The sequence below is a fragment of the Canis lupus genome, chromosome 6, assembly GCF_011100685.1.
Source record: "Canis lupus familiaris isolate Mischka breed German Shepherd chromosome 6, alternate assembly UU_Cfam_GSD_1.0, whole genome shotgun sequence".
Lineage (NCBI taxonomy): Eukaryota > Metazoa > Chordata > Mammalia > Carnivora > Canidae > Canis > Canis lupus.
In genome coordinates this window covers 41,236,246-41,242,245 of record NC_049227.1, presented here as the reverse complement: position 1 = coordinate 41,242,245, position 6,000 = coordinate 41,236,246, and the positions used below count along the sequence as shown (strand labels likewise).

Here is a 6,000-nt window from a genome sequence, read left to right as displayed (position 1 = left end):
GATATCTTCCTGAATTGCCTGCTAATTATGGGTTTGCCACAGTACACAAGGTTCTCATGCAGATCTTCCCCCTCCCTTTGAGACTTAAACAGGAAAGTTATCCGGAAATCTGTGTTTTCTGAAGCTACTTATGGTCCTCTGGGCAGCTTTCCTGCAATAGTTTCTCATTCTTCCAGTAAAAGGTTCTGCCTACCAGCTGACACTACTTCACCACCTGGGCCTAGTACTGGTCAGGCCTGAGGCACTTCAACCCTGAGGTTATCAACCCCTGCCTCTGTACTCACCTGAAGTGGGATACAAGATGAGATCACTGTCTGTGAATGCAGTATGTTACTCCGGGAAGCTTTCAATGACCTGAAAATGAGTAAATAGTGAAAGGATCAAAATCCTTTAACCTTCAAGAACAGTTTGAGCAAAACCTTCCAGAGTAGGCTCTAGGCTGCAATTCCAAATAGGCCAACAAAGCAGAACACAGTTCAGTTCCAAGCTTTCTTATTATTTCCAGCAGAGTGGTGACTCTAAAATTAAGAGGAATGGATGGCTTTCAAGAGGTGGTTGTCAATTAGTTCAGTTGCCAAGGAAATTTAGCAAAGTCCAAGTACTTGTAGACTCAGATGAAAACAATCTTCCACTTGGAAACCACATAAAGCTGGCATTGATGACACACTTGGTGTCCTTAGGGACTTCACTCCAAGGGGAGTAATTGCAACTGTAGAGACATTGAAACATACCAATCCCAGGCCACCTACTCCAACCACTCTCACAATAACAATGAGAATGAAGAAAACCAGTATGAGAGACTGCATCAGACTTTTCCTGCCTTCTCAATCCTTATAACTAATGTTGAAATGAATGATCTTTTGTTCTGACCAACAAATCTTTGCTTTTTTTCCCTCAGAAACAGCCACCTGAAAAACTCTTCTGGCTTTTGGTGTCTAGAAGTTTAGACTGTTTTTTGATATGACTTCCTACAGATTTTACTACAAGGTACTGGGACCACCAAGGCATGTCTTCTTTGCGTTTCCCTCAACTTCTCTGCCATGGTTTCCACTTCTGAGAACTGCAGAACTTCATTGCCTCAGTCATCAAATTCCTGCATTGGGAGGAATGGGAGTACTCCGGCTCTCATGGAACCTCTCCTCAGGACAAGCATTTCTTCACTTTCCTGGTACAGGGGATCCATATTCCATATCATTTTGACTGGAAAGCCCACAGCTAGTCTCCTATGAAAAATCACTGAAAACCTAGCTTGTTATGATCTCAGTTGGAGATGGAGGATCCTATTCCAGTAAGGATACTGAAGAATGAAAAATGGGAAAGGTTAATTTAATTCAAAGAGTAGTCATGGAAGTCAACTCAGAGTTGATACTCATAGACTTTCTCCTATTTGTATATAAGAAACATGTGAAGCTTATGAATAGGAAGCCAAGCAGATCAACAAGCCCAAGTTGATGGTTACTGCCATGGTAATCACTGGCATCTCCAACATCTAGTCTGGCTATGAGATCCCACAGATGTCTTGGTGAGTGACAGCTTGTCCCCATCGCCTCTGTGTGTCACTTGTTCAATGAGTATGAGACATACTCATCTTTAGTCTGCCTGATGATCAGAGAACTTGTTTAGAAAGTGTTCATGAACTGAACCCAAACAAATAAAGCTTTATTATCCAAAATAAAGTTAAAATATGAGCTTAAGTAACTTTTAAAAACTAGAGGTTGTATTAATCAGGGTTCTTAATTTTGTTTTTTTTTAGAGCACATAACATAAAATTTTCTACCTTAACCATTTTTTTAAAAAGATTTTATTTATTCATTTGACACACACAGAGAGGAAACATAAGCAGTGAGTAGCTGCAGAGGGAGAGGGAGAAGTAGGGAGCCCCACCTGGGGCTTGATCCCAGGACCCAGGGACAATGACCTGAGCCAAAGGAAGACTCTTAACTGACTGAGATACCCAAGTGTCCCACATCTTAATCAATTTTAAGTGTACGGTTCATTAGGGATAACTGTAATCACATTATTATGCCACAGATCTCTAGAACTTTCATCTTGAAAAACTGAAAGTCTATACACATTGAACAGCAGCTGCCCCTTTTCCCTCACCCCCAGCCCCTGGTATCCACCATTCTAATTTCTGTTTCGAAGAGTTTGGCTACTTTAGGTACCTTGTATAAATGAAATCATTAAGTATTTGTCTTTTTGTGACTTCGTTCACTTAGCATAATGTCCTCAAGATCCATCCATGTTACAAATGGCAGGATTCCTTCTTTTTCATGGCTAAATAATTTTCCATTGCATGTGTGCCTGTGAGTATTTGTGTATATTGTGTACCATATATAGACAGATGATAGATAGATAGATGTAGACATATAGATGTCACATCTTCATCCATTCATCTGTTGACAGACATTTTTGTTTCCATTATCTTGTATACTGTGAATAATGCTGCAATAACATGGAGTGCAGATGTCTTTTCAATATCCTATGTTCATTTCCTTTGGATACAGACCCAGAAATGAAATTGCCAGTGGTTCTATTTTTAATTTTTTTATGAACTTCCTTACTGTTTTCCACTGTGGCTGAGCCAATGTACATTCCTACCAACAGTGCACAAGCATTTTTCTTTTCTCCACATTCTTGTAAACACTTGTTCTTGTGTCTTACTGATAGCCACTCTAACAGGTGTGAGGTGGTATCTCAATATGGTTTTGATTTGCACTTCCCTGATGATTGGTGATGTGGAGCATCTTTTCATCTACCTTTTGGTCATGTACCTTTAGATGATTTCTTTGAACATTTTTGCCTATTTTTAAGTTGGATTTTTTGGAGGGTTTTTTGTTTTTGAGTTATAGGAGTTCTTTATATATTTTGGATATCAACCCTCAATTTATGGTTTGCAAGTATTTTTTTTTCTTCCATTATGTAGGTTGCCTTTTCATTGTGCTGATTGTTTTTTTGCTGTGAAGATGTTTACTTCTTTGTCTTGCCTAATGTCTCTGGCTAGGACTTCCAGTATTATGTCAAGTAGAAGCGGCAAAAGGAGGAATCCTTGCCTTATTCCTGATCATACAGGGAAAGCTTTCAGCTTTTTACCATTGAGTATAATGTTAGCTGTAGGCCTTTTTTTAAAAAAAAAAAATTTATTTATTCATGAGAGACAGAGAGACAGAGGCAGAGACATAGGAAGAAGGAGAAGCAGGCTTCCTGCGGGGAGCCTGATATAGGACTCGATCCTAGGATCCTGGGACCATGACCTGAGCCAAAGGCAGGTGCTCAACTGCTGAGCCACCCAGGTGCCCCTGTAGGCTTTTTATACATGGTCAGAGTTCTTAGTTTTTAGTAATAAATTATACTCAGGCTAATGGAGCTTATTAAAGATGTGTTTTGACCCACAGAATCTCTGGAAGACTGAGAGACTGAGAGAAACAGTGCCTTTCTACTGTGGGAGCAGCTCTAGTTGAGATAGCACAGTGTCTGTCTACAACCAATGACACTCAGTACTGGACGTCAGCAGCTTACCAGTGCTGCCCTGGAAGAATAAGTCACATTCACCATTGCACTTCTTGGAAGGTGGATTCTCTCACATAAGGCCACTTCTCATGTTACTTACTTTGTAATGCAAGACTCCCACTGATTGGCAGATTGTGGGTCACAGGCCTGCTCACTAGCTGTGTGGGAGACAGGAAATATAAGTTTCTTACTTCTACTTGGAAAAGTGGGATTCACAAGGAAGAAATTATCAAACCGTAGGTATAGTGTACAAAGATGTTGGATGACCACAAACGACAAATACCAACTACAGTAATAAAAGGATTAGAGTTAGTAGGTGTATTGCAGATAAACATCACACTTTCTTATTTTAGCAGAAGTCAAGAAAATTCTACCTAGATAGTATAAATCAACAGTGAGAGCAACTGGGAACATGCAGACCTGGCTAGACGAAGATCCCTCAGTGCTTACAAAGTTTTGCACAAATAAGCATACCAGACCGAAATAAAATCAATAGGACAGAGTCCTGGATGAAGGCTACTTTTCCCATTTTGCCTGTTTTTACTCCCTAAATCATATCTCTAATAATGAAGAATGCTTTGCTCTGAAGAGCTTTATGCTATGGTTTTTGAAGATAAGAAAAGGATTCATTGAAGTATATGTCAATTTAATCATTGTTATTTCTTTCCCCTTTCTTACCAAGATTTACATTTCTCTTCAATGAAGTTCTGCAGCTTCACTATTTTAGTTTATATTTACTTTTCTGTTTAGGTATGGTTTTATTTTTTTCCCTTTGACAATGTCATTTTCAATCTGAGGACTCACACAACTTTTTTCAATTCTTACCCTTTATCTTTTTAAAGATCAACCTTAGTTTTGGCGGAAATAATACATGTACATAAATTAGGAGTTAAAAATACTACAAAGTTACAAAATAAAAACAGCAGTTCCCTAGAAGGTTATCTCCATCAGCTATATTTCTTAGTACTTATTAGTGTCATGTATTCATTAGCCATTATTTGTACAAATGAAAGAAGAGACAGAATAATTTTGTAAATCACAAGTAGAAATGCTCTTTATAATAACAAAGTATTTTATTTTACTTGAGTTTAAAATAATAATATGAAAATTGCTGAATTTCATACACTTTTTCAATAAAATTTATATAATTACTTACTGAGCACCTACTAGATTTCAGGCACAATTCAATGTATTAGAATACAAAAATGAGAGAAAGATCCCTGTCCATCATGGAGCTTACATTTTAGCCAGGAAGGCAGATATTAAATAATAAATATAATAAATACATGAACTATACAGTATGCTGGATGCTGAAAAGTGTTATAAAAAAATGGAAGGAACAGGGGCTGGAGGCTTCCAGGGGAGAAGTCACTGTTTGAAATGGGGTGGTCAGCCAGTTTCTTAGGTGCATTACCTACGTGCTTGCTTTAATGCTCTGCTGTTAACGTGTCGGATTCTTAATAATTTTTGAACATGGGGTCCCACATTTTCATTTTATATGGAGCTCACAAATTAACTGAATAAAGGGATGAAGATGTTAGCCTTGTGGCTATCTGGGGGACAGTGTTGTGGTGGGAAAGATTCATACAAAGCTCCTAAGGAAAAATTACTGACATACTGAAGGAGACCAGTCTGGAGAAAAGGGAGCAAAGGCAGAGGGGGTTGAGGAGCAAGTTATAAGAGATATCGTCAGGAGTGAGCAGATTGTTTAAAGCAGCAGTTGGCAAACTTGTTCTGTAAAGGGCCAGTTAGTAAATATTTTAGGCTTTGTGGGCCATATGGTCTCACTGCTACTACTCAACCCTGCTGTTGTAGTGGTGAAAGCAGCCAGAGACAATGCATAAACGAATATGCATGGCTGTGTTCCAATAAAAGGTTATTTATGGATGCTGAAATTTGAATTTTGCATAATTTTCATGTGTCACTACATGTCCTTCTTTGTTTTTTTTTTTCCCCACTCATTTGAAAATGTAAAAATCATTCTTAGCTCCCAGGCTACTGTACAAAAAATAAGCAAAGGTCACATTTGGCCCTCAGACAGTAGCTTGCAGATCCGTGGCTTAAGGCTTTACAGAGCATTATAAAGACTTCTGCCTTTATTTTGAAGCAATGAGGAGACATTGAAAGCTTTTAAGCAGACAAATGATTTTACTTCTATTTTAAAATAATTTGGCTGCTTTGCTGAGAATGTAGCTTGGAGGCTATTGCAGTGATTTAGGCGAGAGATGATGGCTCAGAATAGGGTAGCAGCAGGAGAGGGTGGTCAGAAGTTATTGAATTTAGGCTCTGTTTTAAAGCTTTTTTTTTTTTTTTAACTAAACAGATTTCTTCATGGACTGTATGTAGAGTATGGCTGGGAGAGGGAAGGATTCAAGAATAATCCTAGCATTTTGACCTGAGAAATTACAAATATAGAGTTGCCATTGACTGAAATGAGAAAGCTGAAGGGTTCTGGAGGAGGATTATGATCTCAGTTTTGGACATGTTAAA

General features: G+C 38.4%; 1 long non-coding RNA gene across 1 annotated transcript in view; it reads right to left on the bottom strand.

Annotated features, from left to right (window-relative positions):
• Positions 1 to 251: 251 nt before the first annotated feature.
• The window catches only part of LOC119872346, a 29,703-nt gene continuing 23,954 nt past the window's right edge, over positions 252 to 6,000 (bottom strand). Inside the window, exon 4 of the long non-coding RNA XR_005360393.1 lies at positions 252 to 354. This is a non-coding gene — a long non-coding RNA (uncharacterized LOC119872346). The remainder of the gene's footprint in view (positions 355 to 6,000) is intronic.